This window comes from Urtica dioica, chromosome 3 (assembly GCF_054948205.1).
Source record: "Urtica dioica subsp. dioica isolate 48M chromosome 3, U.dioica_male_clone48M_v1_H2, whole genome shotgun sequence".
NCBI lineage: Eukaryota > Viridiplantae > Streptophyta > Magnoliopsida > Rosales > Urticaceae > Urtica > Urtica dioica.
The window spans coordinates 49,620,761-49,635,620 of NC_142758.1; positions in this window are offsets into that span (position 1 = coordinate 49,620,761).

Genomic DNA, 14,860 nt, shown 5'->3' on the forward strand with positions numbered 1-14,860 from the left:
TAATAAATAAAATTTATTATCCACATTCCAACAATCCCCCACATGAATGAAATTGAGACGACAATTATAAAGACACGACTCGATGTGGTGATAGATTCTACGGTCAATACCAATATAGGATAGGTAGGCAAAGCCTTTGAACCTTCCCTCGGTAAGATATGCCATCTTTACTGACTACTCAGTAGACACGTTGTCCTTGAACTGTTAGCCGTTTTGCATAAACGATAAACATATCCCCCACTGATATCTCCCTGACACAGGTTCTGTTCTCATGGTTATGTTCATTTTGGCCCTGAACATCAGCCTGGTTCTGCAAGAGTTTCTAAAGAATTAAGCCCAATTAATTCTCCTTTGAAGCGGCCCCACTTCTCTCTCACATAGGTGATTCTTTTATTAAGAGTAATCCCGCATTACTCATTCGGAATCTCAACGATCCGATTTCACAGAATCATTAAAAGCTCTAAGCTTAACCTCGTACGGGAGTCACTGTTTAATACTTAGGAATAGGATTAGGGGTTTTCCCCCACAGTGACCTCACAAAGCCATTGACAATTAGGTTGTCCCTTTGAACCAAGATCTTGGGATCTCCAGTCATCATGGTTGGGTTTCCTTTGCCTTGGTTTTATTTGCCATGGGCTTTAGCCCCATTCCTTTGGTTGTCTTCTCTACTTGGTCCCTATTTAACCCTTTGGTTAGCGGATCCGCAATGTTCTCTTTGGACCTAATATAGTCAATACTAATGATTCCAGATGAGAGAAGTTGTCTAATGGTATTATGTCGTCGACGGATATGTCTAGACTTACCATTATACATCACACTATGTGCCCTACCAATAACAGATTGGTTATCACAATATACACATATTGCAGGCATCGGTTTTGTCCAATTAGGAATATCCTCCACAAAGTTCCTTAGCCATTCGGCTTCTTCCCCACATTTATCCAATGCAACAAACTCAGATTCCATCGTGGATCTCGTTATCACAGTTTGTTTGGAGGATTTCCAAGATATGGCTGCACCTCCCAGAGTGAATACATAACCACTCGTGGCCTTTGAATCTTGAATATCAGATATCCAACTTGCATCAGTGTAACCTTCAATTACCTCGGGATATCTTGTATAATGTAGACCATAATCACGAGTGAATCGTAGATATCTCAATACTCTTACGATTGCTTTCCAGTGTTCAGCACTTGGATTACTCGTATAACGAGCTAGTCTACTCACGGTGTAGGCTAAATCCGGTCTCGTGCAACTCATCAAGTACATGAGACTGCCTATCACTCTAGCATATTCAATTTGAGAGATGCTTTCACCTTTATTCTTAGACAAGTGTTGACTAATGTCTATGGGAGTTCTCGAGACTCCAGAATCGTTATTCCCAAACTTGTCTAGAATTTTATCAACGTAGTGTGTTTGATCCAGTACAATCCCATTGGGTGTTCGGGTAATTTTGATCCCCAGAATTACATCAGCAATTCCCAGATCTTTCATATCGAACCTTGAGTTCAATATATCTTTTGTGGATTGTACCATACGATCATTACTCCCCACTATGAGCATGTCATCTACATATAAACACAGAATCACATACCCATGTTCAGTGGTTTTAATGTACACACATTTGTCACACTCGTTGATCTTAAATCCATTTGACATCATGACGTTGTCAAATTTCTCATGCCATTGCTTTGAGGCTTGTTTAAGGCCATAAAGCGACTTGACAAGTTTACAGACTTTCTTTTCTTGTCCAGGTACAATACAACCCTCAGGTTGATTCATATAGATCTCTTCTTCGAGATCCCCATTAAGAAAGGCTGTTTTTACATCCATTTGATGAATTTCAAGATTGCGTAATGCAGCAACGGCAATTATCAATCTAATCGAAGTTATTCTCGTCACGGGAGAATAAGTATCAAAGTAATCAACACCCTCTTGTTGTTTATACCCTTTGATTACCAGTCGTGCTTTGTATTTATCAATTGAGCCATCGACTTTCATCTTCCTAGTAAAGATCCACCTAGATCCAAGTGTCTTACTTCCAGGAGGAAGATCAACCAACTCCCAAGTGTGGTTTTGCATGATCGAGTCTATTTCACTTCTTATGGCTTCTTTCCATAAGTGACCCTCAACAGAATTCACGGCCTCTTTATAATTTAGAGGTGGACCCTCCAACATATAGGTGAAATAATCAGAACCAAATGATTTTTCGACCCTTGCTCGCTTACTTCGTCTAAGTCCCTCAGATTCTATCTCTTCTTCGGACTCTTCATCATTATCTTGAGTTATTTCCTCAATATCCTCAAGAGAATGGTTTGATGAACTTGGTTCATTTTCCTTAGACTTATAAGGAAATACATGTTCAAAGAACGAAGCATTTTTAGATTCCATAATCGAATCATTGTGTATATCGGGGTTTTTCGAGTCATACACAAGAAATCTATATGCATTACTATGTTGTGCATATCCAATGAAGATACAATCTACAGTCTTTGGTCCTATCTTCATTTTCTTAGGAGTGGGAGCCATTACTTTGGCCAAGCACCCCCACATTCGCAAATATTTATAGGAAGGTTTCTTTCCTATAAATAGCTCAGACGGAGACTTATCCTCCTTCTTTCGGGGTATCTTGTTCAGAAGATAATTTGCAGACAAGATCGCTTCCCCCCACATTTCTTGGGGTAACCCAGAACTTAACAACATTGCATTCATCATCTCCTTGAGAGTGCGATTCTTACGTTCGGCAACGCCATTTGATTGAGGAGAATAAGGTGGAGTGACTTCGTGAATAATTCCATGTTGTGCACAAAAAGTACCAAATGGTTCAACATATTCACCTCCTCGATCACTTCGCACTTTCTTAATCTTCTTATTGAGTTGATTCTCAACTTCCAATTTGTATATGACAAATTTCTCAATTGCTTCATCTTTGCTTTTAAGCAAATATACGTAACAATATTTTGTACAATCGTCAATAAAAGTCACAAAATATTTATTACCACCTCTCGTGGGCATGAACTTTAAATCACATAAATCGGTATGGATTAAATCGAGAGGTTCATTACTTCTTTCAATACTATGAAAGGATGTTCTTGTTAATTTGGCTTCAACACAAATTTCACATTTATTATTTGAGTCAATATTAAACTTTGGAATACACTCCAAATTAATCAATTTTCTCAGTGTGTCATAATTCACATGACCTAGTCTACCATGCCATAAATTAGACGACACAATCATATAAGAGGAAGAAGAAGCTTTATTAATATCTTTTGCCTTGATGGCCATTACATTCATTTTGACCATGCCATTCTTGACATAGCCCTTGCCCACATACATACCATTCTTAGACAATACAAGCTTTTGAGACTCTAAAACCATCCTAAACCCATGGTTATCCAGCACAGTCCCAGAAATCAGATTCTTCCTCATATCAGGCACGTAGAGCACCTTAGTGAGCTTCAGTTCCTTCCCAGAGGTCATCTTCAAGAAGACTTCACCTTCCCCCTTGACTTCAGAGGTGGCAGAGTTGCCCATAAACAACCTCTCTCCATCTCCAGGTAGCTCGAGGGTGGAGAAGGAATTCTTATCAGTGCAGATGTGGCGGGTTGCTCCAGTGTCCAGCCACCACTCCTTCGGGTTAGAGTCAACCATGTTGACCTCGGAGACCACAGCAACGAGGAGGTCATTATCATCCTCCACAACATTGGCCTCCTTGTTCTTCTTCGGCTTTCTACAATCGACAGCTCGGTGACCGACCTTGTTGCAATTGTAGCATTTACCAACAATCTTTTGTTGGCCCTTCTTCTTGAACGTCCCACTCTTGACTCCAAGCTTGTGGGCGGGCTTCTTCCCCTTCGAGTTCTCGCCATGTTCGACGACGTTAGCTCGCTCGGACACGGTTCTAAGTCTCCTATCGGATCCTCGGTTGTCTTCTTCGATTCGGAGGCGAACAACCAAGTCCTCAAGACTCATCTCCTTTCGCTTGTGCTTAAGGTAGTTCTTGAACTCCTTCCACCCAGGTGGTAACTTCTCTATCACGGAGGCAACTTGGAAAGACTCGCTAATGGTCATTCCCTCGGCTTGAATCTCATGGAAAATGAGTTGAAGCTCTTGGACTTGACTCACAACGGTCTTTGTGTCCACCATCTTGTACTCAAGGAAACGACCCACAATATACTTCTTTGAGCCCGCATCCTCGGTTTTGTACTTGCGATCCAACGAATCCCATAGCTCTTTAGAAGATACTTTAGAGCTATACACGTTGTATAAAGAGTCGGCGAGACAATTCAATACGTGGTTTCGACAAAGATAGTCGGATTCGTTCCACCCCACATAGGCCCGAAGCACTTGTGGGTCGGCTTCACCCTCTCGAGGAGTGGCCGGAGGATCTTCGGTTAAAAACCGTGCAAGTCCGATGGTTGTCAAAAAGAAAACCATCTTTTGTTGCCACCTTTTGAAGTTGAGTCCGTCAAACTTCCCAGGCCTCTCGGCCGGCATCACCGTGGGAGGCCCTCGAGCCACGCCCACGTTTGAACCATCAAGGCCCAAACCCGCCATAGGTTGAACAAGACCCGCGGGTCCGTTCCCGGCCGTAGCCGCCATCGAGCTTTGTCCCAAGGTCACAGGGATATGGCCGATGTTGATAAGGGTTGGCGGGGTGTTCACCACGGAGGGGTTGTCTCCAACGTTCCCTCCAACATTCATCGAGTCGTTGTCGTTCACGTTAGACATATTTTCTACAAAAGAAAATTCACAAGTCAGTAAATTCAAAACAAATCCGAAAAACAAATCGGAAACAAGTCTGGAAAAAACCCAGAATATTAAAAAAAAATATTTCCCTTTCTCCACGCAACCTGTCTTATCTTAAAAAAGCTTCAAGATTGTTAGCAATATTATAGTAATATTGACGTAAATAAAAGACAAATTGCATGCATGAAAAAGTACACGTAAATAGATTACAAAACCCGGTTACACCTTTATATTAAGAACCGGAAAACAAAAAACAGGTCGGAAAAGTCGAGGCCCGTTGGACGGTTTCCTTGAAGCTTTTTATCGCTCTCCCACAGGTGCTGGAAATCGTGAGCGAAAGCCTCCCAGGATACAACGACGTCAGAGGCAAGGTGAGCACCAACCACTTGACTCTCTCGGCGAACTAGAACCTGCGAGAATACTATCACCAAGACAAAGAAAATTTTCTGGGAGCAAGAGAGAATCGGGAACAGTGGGGAAAATCTGGAATCCAGTGCCAGTGAATGAGAGCTTAGGACCTCTTATATAGGCCAAGGCAGCGAATTTGAATCACCCATCAAAACGCCCAGGTTTAATGCTCCTAATGAGGCCATTAACGCTCGGTTACAAGCCAACGTTAATCCACCAACGTTCGCTCCTAATGAGGCCATTAACGCACGACGTTAATCTTCCAACAGCATTGATGCACGGTTTTAATTCCCAACCATAACGCGCATCATGAGGAATTAAATCAATAAGAAGTGAAATTTGTAGTAAAAAGAAAGCCCGAGACAATTCCCGAAACCCGAAACCCGAACCCCGAAACCCGAGCCCGAGCCCGGCCCGGCTCGGCTCGGCGGCGGCGCGCGTGTGTGTGTGTGTGCGCGCGCGAGGGGTTAAGAGATAACCCACCCACACTCTCCTCTCTTGCACTTGCTTGACCACTAAAGAGAGAGGATAGTATATAAACACTACCACAACACACATCCCCAACCAATGTGGGACTCTTGGTTTTCACTTCCACAACAACAACACAACAACAATTGTGTTTCTTTAGCCTACTTTGAGCATCAATTTCTCATTCATCTTAGGTCCGATTTTGGCAAATAAATATTCGATTTTATAGCCCTCGTTACGAGGAATCCGTATCATTTGGAATTATTCAATTCCGATGAGTGGAACCCACTCAACTTGTTGCCACAAATCAGCCATTCCCATGATAATAAATAAAATTTATTATCCACATTCCAACAACTAATTATGACAATTAAAAAATGTCATTAAAGGTCAAAAACTTCCCCATCACCCCCATTCAACAACAATTGAAAAATGTAAGAAAATGTTTTCCACGACATTATTTACATGTCGTCAAAAGCTTTTTTTTTTCTTGTAGTGTCCATCCCAAATTGACATATATCAATCTGAAAACATAAAACTTAATATTGTTATTTAATCTCAAACAAGAATATAAGACCATAGATAAAAGAGTAACAAAAATCTAACCTCAAGGAATGTAACATTGCGCACTGCAACGTCGGGTACTCAGTTTCGCCATGTGTCATCTCTTCACAATTTTTGCGACCCATACTTAGAACGCAACAAGAAATTAAAACAAAAAATGTAGCGACATATTTTCTACTAAAAGTGTCAACAAAGAATGTACCTAACAATTGCCTTCAACGTGTGATCCTCACCAATATGTTATATTAAAATATGGTGGAGATATTTTATAATGATACATTAAAATAAAATGAAATCAAAGCAAAATTGTAATGTTTAGGATAAACTAAAAGCGTTCTTTCTATTTATTTTTCCTTTTTTCTCGTGCTAACATTTGCAACATGAAAATCGATTATCGTCGTATGTACTAAAAGTTAAACAAATAATGTACCCGACAATTGCCTTCAATGTGTGATCCTGACCAATATTCATCACCACATTTCAGTAGGCATGTAGACCTCTTAATGTAAATGTCATGTTATACATGTTATTTATTTTAAAATATCTTGCATTAGCTATTGTCAACTTTATTAGATTGTGTTTTTTATATGCATAATATATTTTAAAGTATCAGTAAGTTAAAATAAATTATCAACACACAATAAAATGGAAAACTTCTTACTTAGTGGTAACAATTTTTTTTTTTTTTTTGCCGTACCGAATCAGCAAACTCACTCAAGTACTTCACAGTTCCTTAGGTACTCTCATGTTGTGATACCTCTCTTTTTTCTCCATGTTGTGTTGACCATTGTAATTATCATAACAAATTATTTTTAAATTGCGATTAGGGGACCAGGAGTGGCGGTTCTAGTGCTTTCATGGATCATAACACTATACATGCTGTGGCAAATGGTTGAAATGCACGAGATGGTGCCGGGGAAGAGGTTTGACCGGTACCACGAGCTAGGGCAAAATGCCTTCGGCGAGAAGTTAGGGCTTTGGATCGTGGTGCCTCAACAGCTAGTGGTCGAGGTCGGAGTGAACATCGTGTACATGGTCACGGGCGGACGAGCCCTCAAGAAGGCCTTCGACATCATCTTCACGGACGTTCACGACACGAGGACTTCCTATATATATATATATATATATATATATATATATATATATATATAGGAAGGACACATGCTTGTGTTGTATAGGGGGCATGGGCTATAAGGTATTGATATACGAATGTTATTATACCTTTCTTAATTTTTGTATATTTTTGCTGGCTCAAAAATGTATATTTTATTGTAATTATTTTTAAGGACAAACTGTTTTTTTTCCTAGTAATTTGGACACACTGTTATTATATTAAGGACACACTGTTTTTTTTCCTAGTAATTTGGACATACAAAAAAAATTGAAAAAGCATCATGGTTGATAAATAATTTTTGAGTTTTAAATACTACAATGGGAGATTCGAAGAAAATAATTTCTTACTTGATCGATGTGCAACCGCCTAGAGGGTTCAAAACCATCGTAGCAAACTAGTTCCTATTTCAAATCGAGCAGTTCTCTCAGTTCATGCTCTATAATGAACTCATTACTGAAACTCCTCACGATTTCATAGCGTCTGAATCATTTTAATCTAACAGCAAGTTAAAATAACCCATCAAAACAAAATAAAATGGTCTTACTTACGAAGTGGTACCGAAATATTTGTCCATTTACCATCAAGGACATGAGCGGAATCGGTTTTCTCGTTTAGTACCATTTTGGTAGTCTTTTTAAATTACAACTTACTTATTTTATTAATATAATGTTATATTAAAACAAAATGAAATTAAAGTAAAATTGTAATGTTTAGGATAAACTAAAAGCGATCTTTCTATTTATTTTTCCTTTCTTCCTCGTACGCTAACATTTGCCGTACCGAAATAGCAAACTCACTCAAGTACTTCAGAGTTCCTTAAGTACTCTCATCTTTTGATACCTCTTTTTTTTTCTCCATGTTGTATTGACTATTGTACATTCTCGTTTAGTACCATTTTGGTGGTCTTTTTAAATTCTATTTTTTTACTAACATAATTTACTTATTTTATAATGTAATGTTACATTAAATAATCTACTCAAGGTAACTAGTTACTTGCCCGACAAGCAAGTTCTAAAGCTCTTCGAATTTTTCTCGTTTTTTTTTATTGGATCCACTGGCTTTATATGGTTCATCTAATGAGAACATTTAGACCATTATAAACAGAGGAGTACTAGGACAAATAACTCTTTTAGATGCGACAAAAGTCGCATCCAAAAGTCTAAATGTCGCATCAAAAGGTCAAAATGGATGCGACCAAGATGCATCTAATAATCCGCATCAAATGATCATGGATGCGAGTAGTCGCATCCAAAAGTCTAGTTTTTTTATGGGACTTTTGGATGCATCTATTATCGTATTAAAAACTATTGCGGGATATTTTATTTGGCGGGATATTAGACCATTGGGTGCGACAAGTCGCAACCATTCTTATCCCGCCATAACGCGGGAACATTTTGGACGCGACATCCAATAGTCTTTCCCGCGTTATGGTGGCAGCGTATTGGATGCGACAATTGCATCCAATGGTTGTGATTTGTTGCATCCAATAGTTGCGACAAGTCGCAACCAATTCTTATCCAGTCATAACGCGAGAATATTTTGGATGCGACTTCGCATCCAATTCTTTCCCGCGTTGTGGCGGGCAGAGTATCGGATGCAACTAGTCGCATCTAATAGTCTTTCCCGCGTTATGGCGAGTATTAGATGCAATTTGTCGCAACCTTTAGATGCGACTTTGTAGTAGTGGAAGTTTTCTTAGACACCCAGCCACTGATCTGCTCTGTCGTTGTTGGATATAATGTATGTATATTTGCGTACGGCCAAACGGGTTTATGAAAAACTTATATGATGGTACGGAGTTTGTTTAAAATTTCACCGATCTATTGAACATAACTAATTTCATTGTTATCTAATATGTATCTATCTTTCTTTCTTTAGAGTGGGCCGAGCATATCGTCGGCCGCGGACTGGGGCGTCAACTATCGAGAATTGAGCGATCTTTTCCAAATTTCACAGATCATGAAAAGCTCCATTACTTACGAATTCGGTGTTCAGATGGTGGAGATATATAATGAACAAGTCCGCGATTTACTATCGAACAAGCTCTCGCATAAAAGATATCTTTTGTTTCTCGTTTTGTCTCTTTTCCGCGATTTACTCTTGTGTTTTACGGTGTCTCTCTTATCTACTATATTATTTTTCTTTAACTTGCACACACTTGGGATTTGGATTACTGCCCAGCCAAATGGGTTAGCTGTCCCTAACACAAGCATGCATTCGGTCAATTCCACCGAAGATGTTCTTGAGTTAATGCACATCAGGCTAATGAACCAAGCGGTTGGTGCAACGGCCCTAAATGAACGAAGAAGTCGATCCCACATTTTTTATTTTTCTCCTCGCGATGTTTGTTTCGCCACCCATTCCGAGCGTTTGATCTCTGTTTGACTTTGACCGCTTTGGTTCAGCGTCCCGACCGTACACGTGCGAGCCTCAGACACAAAGACCGATGCCGTTCTTCGGGGTAGCCTGCATTCGGTGGATTTTGCTGGCAGCGAGAAAGTTGACTGCTCTGAAGCAACTGGAGACCGGCTTCGAGAAGCTCAGCACATCAATAAGTCATTGTCAGCTCTCGGAGATGTGGTTTTCGCTCTAGCGCAAAAGAGCTCTCACGTACTGTACCGAAACAACACACTCACTCAAGTACTTCATAGTCCCTTAGGTACTCCCATCTTTTACTACATCTCTTTTTTCTCCATGTTGTGTTGACTATTGTACATTCTCGTTTATTACCATATTGGTGGTCTTTTTAAATAATATGTTCATTTTACTAACGCAACTTACTTATTTTATAATGCAATGTTACAAAAAAAAATATCAATTGAAGCAAAATTGTAATGTTTAGGATAAACTAAACGCGTTCTTTCTATTTATTTTTCCTTTCTTTCTCGTACGCTGACATTTGCAACATGAAAAATCGATTATTGTCGTATGTACTAAAAGTGTGAACAAATAATGTATCTATTGCCCTCGACGTGTGATCCTGACCAATATTCATCACCATATTATAATATGTAGGCAAGCCTCTTAATGTAGGTGACCATACGAATTTGACATTTTCCGGATTCATGTCCGAGCCGTTCTAGACCTCGATCATGTACTATCCCAACATTTTGATTTTATCAACATCACCGTTTTGATTTTATCATTTAGAAGGGAAAAATTAATAATTTTATAATTCTCATCTAGTTAATTAATGGACGGTTAATAACTAGCCTGTAGTTAGAGAGGATATTAAAATAGTAGACAATCTATTAGTTTATTTAGCTAAATAGCCAATATTACACGTAGTACCAAAAATGCCATTTTCTCTAACTTCACCCCCCATTTTTTCTCTGCCCGATCTCGCTGGAGATCTCTGTCGGCGGCGGAGCACCAACACGACCACCCGATCTGGATGATCGCCACCGCGGGGCTTCAGCAATCGGTCATAAACTCCATCGCCGTCGCGAAGTATCGGAGGAGCGAGGGCTTGATCGACGGAACGGACTGTTCCGTCTTCCTTGGCGATCACCGAGTTTAGCTCCTCGCAGATCAGCTCGAACGACGATTTCCCATTCTGAACGACTTTCTGAAATTCCTCTTCTGGAAAGTCCGGTCCGTTGCACTCGTCCCACCACGCTTTCGATCGGTCCTTCACCCACAGCCTCCGCTGATCAACCGCCGATCCATTGCCGGACTTCGCTATCTCCGGCGGCGCCGCCGCAGCGGCGGCGACTGCTGTCCTGGACCGCTTCTGTTTCGCGCGGAGGAAATCCTCGGTCTTGGCGTCTTCGGAGACGGAGATGGAGAAGTGTTCCATGGCAGCTTTCGTCTTCTCAGCGCGAGTCCGGTCGAGTCTGGATTTTTCCTCCGCCGAGTCGCGGCGGAGATCGTCGGAGTCGCGATTCTCCTGGTCTTCCGTTGCCGCCGCAGCAGAATTACGACCGCGCGCCGGCGGATATGTTCCCCTGGGCCACGCCGATCGCGATGTTTTGACGGGTCGTCCAGTTGATCGCCGTCTCGGGTCCTCTGGCTACACGTGTGTCGAGTTTTTTTCGTGATCGTAATTAGTTAATGGACGAAGAGAAATGAATAGGAATCGAATGAATGAAGCAATGTGATAGAAACGTTTTAGCCCCCAAACAAATACAATTTCACCCCGGTGAGTCTGATGAATTGCAATAGTACTAATGTGATTTTTTTTTTCTTGTGGTCTGAATGGGTATGAGAAAATAAATATTCAATATATATATAGATCTTTCTTTTGATATGAGAAAATATTTAGAAATTTTTGTGAAAAATAGAATTGTAATGTTGTGTATATCGTAGGTATTTCGTTCTAAATAAAATCGGATTTACTATTATATTTACCATAGAAACGAGTGATTTATTCAATGGTTAATATGATTTATTGTCGGATTAACTGTCTTCAATTGTTCACGGAAATAATTAGTAAATCGTATTTACTGTTAGATTAACTAGTCCTCATATTTGATACTTTTCCCGTTAGATTAACTAGAAAATGTTATGGTTAATCGTATTTACTATTGTTATTGTTACGGCAAATAAGATTTACTATTGTTTTTGTTACGGTAAATAAGATTTACTATTGTTCTTGTTACGGTAAATAAGATTTACTTTTGTTCCTGTTACGGTAAATAAGATTTACTTTTATTCTTGTTACGGTAAATAAGATTTTTTGTTGTTCTTGTCACGGTAAATAAAATTTATTGTTTTCTTGTTACGGTAAATAAGATTTACTATTATTCTGGTTACGGTAAATAAGGTTTACTGTTATTCTTGTTACGACAAATAAGATTTACTGTAGTTTTTGTTATTGTTAATTAGATTTACTATTTTTTTTTTGTTATGGATGATATTATTTACTATGATAGTTAATAATATTAACTTAGGGTATTATTGGAATATTTGAATGTTGTCATGATAAATTGGCTATTTTCCTAAATATGTAAATATTTGGGCTATACTTTTAAAGTATGGGTGTTATTTTGGCTAGTTGTTTAGCCGGCCCTTAATTAATGATATTCATTAAGGGTAAACTTGAAAAATATTCAATGGATCCCAATGTATTAGAGTAAAAATCTAAAACATACGAGCCAATATATTTTCAGTCTCTAATATATTGTGGGGTCAATTGACATTATGAATGAACATTGGAAAAAGTTTATGTACTTTTATTTCCGATGATTTAATCTTAAGTTTTGTTCATATGGTAGGTCTCTCCAACTTACCCAAGAAATCAGGGTATGTTTAATTTACTAAAAGGAATAAGATTCAAATGTTGAATAAGTATATTTTGAGAAATGCACTCGGAAAACTCACATAATATAAAAACTAATTTTTCACTTAAAATTTCCAAATTGTCAAAATATAATTTTTAAGGTTCATCATATGATGTTAAATTAAATAAATATTATAGTTTATAAATTGGTTAATGGATGTGGAATTTAGAATGATTTAAAGCCAAATTAATCTTTGATTTTACACATGTCATTTTCTTATTAGTCTTAGACTAATTAAATGAATTGGAAAATCGTGTTGGTAAATTGTTACATCACAAAGATTAGCCTAGACTAGGACGTGCCCTTGTTTGGCATGCTTCATTCCGGTCAAGATGGATAGACAACACATGTCATTTGGTATAATTTTCTTTAGTGAAAATTTAAGTGATTTAATGTGTGTTTTTTTTATCTCATTGGTTAACTTACATGCTTCAAGGAGCGAAGACTTGGCTGTGTGAGTATATGTGGCAGAGATTGATTCAGCCTTAGCGAAGTATTGGTCTTTGACTCGACATTTGGTGGATCTCAAAGGTGCTTTCACACGGTTAAAAGATGCTATAAATAGACCTATAAACCACGAGGCTTAACACACTTGCAATCAAGCATAATTGCTTCATTCTATCTCTCTCTCATTCTCTCATAAACACACTCGGACATCTTCTTGTTTTAGTTGGCCGATAAATTGCAAGTAGATTTGTGGCTTCGAAAATTGATATAAAGTCACTTGTATTCATTTGTGCTCACACATATATCATATGCTTACATATTTCTTCAAGTAAAGTTGTTGATTCTTATCATGGTTTCTCTAGCACATCAAGCAAGATCTAGAGGGAGACGTTAAAAGAAGATTACCCTTCAAGAGGTTGATAAATTTAAATATTATCATGCATCATGCTTAGGTTTTAATGGTTTTATTAAATGTGATTCATAAATAATATATGCTTTCTAAAGCCCTGTGTAATTTCCAATAAAACGGCTATCATAAGCAATTGCCACTTTAAAAAATAATATTTTTTAAAGGGTAACATGTGCAAAATAATTATTTATGAGTAACATTTTTAAAATAATGGTTATTGTTACAATCACGAAAAAAAAACAGATATTTGATGTTTGATTCGATTTGATTTATTCGTGGATCTCAGAAAGACTTTGTATAAGAAACGAGTGTTAAATATTTATAAGAATAACTGCGACAATTTAATAGAAATATGAGCGATTTTATTGAATATACAATCTCAAGTACACTAGTCAAGCTCGATTGGTTATGAACACAATAAGCGTGCTAAAAAATACAATTGAGAGAGAGAGAGAGAGAAAAAAAGGTGTATGCGAAGATAGGGAAACGAAACGTGCAAATCTTCTCTGAAAGATAGGATTTATACCATGGCGAGATGCGATATCCCCGGAGACACGTGCTGGCGACTTCGTCCTTTATTGTCTCTCTTTCTTCCATGTCGCTTCCTCGTTTAAACGAGCTCGATATTAGAAATAGTAAACTCTCCGGGTTTCAAGGCGAGATCACATCTCTTGCGTTGACTTCGACTTCGTCACGATCTTTGGTGATAACACTTTGAGCTCGTAAATGGATTTTGGCTAGGTCCAAATGATTTCTCAAATACATACGACAATAATCAACAAATAACAACAATTAAATGTTACTTATTTATTTGTTAAATCGTATTGTAGAAGTGGGTTTGGGGCCCAATATCAAATTATTTTTCTATCCCCACAGTTATTTTAAAAATAGCATTTTTATACGGTGAATATATATTATTCTTTTAAATAAATTGTAAACTATATAATAAAGTTAAATAGAGCCAAGAAAAAATAAATGTAAAACATCAAGAAAAATGACTTTATAATTTGGAAAAACGTTATTTTTGTAATAAAAAGTTTAAACATTATATTTTTGTGATGAAGTATAGAATATGGCAACGCAATTACCACATTTAAAAAAGAAAAGTAGAAATTGTTTCTAGTAGGCGTTTTTTTGTGATATTTTGTCTTAAAAATAGCATGTTTAATTTTTTTTTTTTTTATCACAAAAATAGCTTTTTTAAGTTATAAACAATTACTTTTCTTGATGATATATACAATTTTCTTAAAAAAATTTATTTACTGTGTTGAACTCTATTTAACATTATTTACTGTTTCATAAGAAAATAATTTTTTATCGTTTGAAAAACAATTATTTTTTAAAGGATTTGAAAGATGAGCTATTTTTGAAACATTATACTTAAAAAGTGTTATTTTTGTAATTTCCTCCTTTAAA